General features: G+C 36.2%; 1 protein-coding gene across 1 annotated transcript in view; it reads right to left on the reverse strand.

The window, feature by feature from the left end:
- The window catches only part of tor (tyrosine protein kinase receptor torso), a 63,179-nt gene that overhangs the window by 45,281 nt on the left and 17,531 nt on the right, over positions 1–367 (reverse strand). The window lies entirely within an intron of this gene.

The raw sequence follows: 367 nt of genomic DNA on the forward strand, positions 1-367 counted from the left end.
GTAACTGGTGCGATTGCACCTTCTGAAGTGTATTCTATCATTCTTGGATCAACTGAATAGTTGCGTGTTAGATGATCGTAATATTTTTCTGATCATTTGAGACAACATGTTGGTGTGTACCTTTGAGAGTTGAATTTGACAGCTAATGTATGAAGTCGTTCAAAAGACGCATAACGATCACTGATTTTTGTTTAGCAACGGTTGCGCTCAACTGCTGCGCCTTCTGAACCTACCTATTGATAACTTTTTTTTTTTGATAACACTGCGACAGCTCAAATTGGTATTGAGTAAACCCAAACGCAAGATAGAGTTTTCGAATTTCATTGAGTTTTTTTAATAAATACTGATATTAGAGGTGTATGAATGG

This window comes from Rhagoletis zephyria, unplaced genomic scaffold (assembly GCF_001687245.7).
Source record: "Rhagoletis zephyria isolate East Lansing unplaced genomic scaffold, Rhagoletis_zephyria_1.1 Rzeph_scaffold_01405, whole genome shotgun sequence".
Taxonomy (NCBI): domain Eukaryota; kingdom Metazoa; phylum Arthropoda; class Insecta; order Diptera; family Tephritidae; genus Rhagoletis; species Rhagoletis zephyria.